Consider the following 1,126-nt stretch of genomic DNA (forward strand, 5'->3'; position numbering starts at 1 on the left):
CCAAATATTGACCGGGAATACTATAGTTCAAGTACTTTAGATAGGTCAGTTTTTGTCCAATGTGTGCAGGAGGGTTTCCTGACACAGTATGTAGACAGTATCTCAGTCCCAACCCCCAGATTCAGCACCGCCCTCTTGACCTGCAATCTTCTTCCCAACCTCTCCGCCCCCACCCCCTCTCCAGCCTATCACCCTCACCCTCAGCTCCTTACACTTATCATATTCCCAGCACCCCTCCCCCAAATTCCCTCCCCCCTACCTTTTATCTCAGCCCGCCTGGCGCATCAGCCTCATTCCTGAAGAAGGACTTATGCCCGAAACGTCGATTCTCCTGCTCCTCGGATGCTGCCTGGCCTACTGTGCTTTTCCAGCACCACATTTTTCAACTCTGGTCTCCAGCATCTGCAGTTCTCACTTTCTCACAGTATGTAGACAGGCCAACAAGGGGCGAAGTCACATTAGATTTGGTACTGGGTAATGAAGCTAGGTGTTAGACTTGGAGGTAGGTGCACACTTTGGTGATGGTGCCCACAATTCAGTTAGGTTTACTTTAGTGATGGAAAGGGATAGATATATACTGCAGGGCAACAGTTATAGCTCAGGGAAAGGCAATTACGATTCAGTTAAGCAGGATTTAGGATGCATAGGATGGGAAAGGAAACTGCAGTGGATGGGCACAATTGAAATGTGGAGCTTATTCAAGGTCCAGCTTCCTGATTTACTAAGGAACTTGAATCTCTTGTCAAGAGGGAGAAGAAGGCTTATGTTCGGATGAGATGTGATGACTCAGTTAGGGTGCTTGTGAGTTACAAGTTAGCTAGGAAAAATCTGAAGAGAGAGCTAAGAAGAGCCAGGAGGGGACATGAGAAGTTATTGGCGGATAGGATCAAGGAAAGCCCTAAGGCTTTCTTTAGCTATATCAGGAATAAAAAAATGACTAGTGTAAGATTAGTGCCAGGGTCTAGAATAGAGTGGTGCTGGAAAAGCACAGCAGGTCAGGCAGTATCCGAGGAGCAGGAAAATCAAAAATATGGAACGCTTCATGAATTTGGGTGTCACCTTTGCGCAGGGGTCTTGCTAATCCTCCTTGTATCGTTCCAATGTTAGTATCTGTGCTGCCAAATTC

At 46.8% G+C, this 1,126-nt stretch overlaps 1 non-coding gene across 1 annotated transcript; it reads right to left on the reverse strand.

Moving 5' to 3' along the window:
- Positions 1–1,024: 1,024 nt before the first annotated feature.
- On the reverse strand, positions 1,025–1,126 carry LOC132809459 (U6 spliceosomal RNA). Its single transcript, XR_009642337.1, has one exon. It is a non-coding gene; the product is annotated as a U6 spliceosomal RNA (small nuclear RNA).

Source organism: Hemiscyllium ocellatum, chromosome 3 (assembly GCF_020745735.1).
Source record: "Hemiscyllium ocellatum isolate sHemOce1 chromosome 3, sHemOce1.pat.X.cur, whole genome shotgun sequence".
NCBI classification, from domain to species: Eukaryota; Metazoa; Chordata; class Chondrichthyes; order Orectolobiformes; family Hemiscylliidae; genus Hemiscyllium; species Hemiscyllium ocellatum.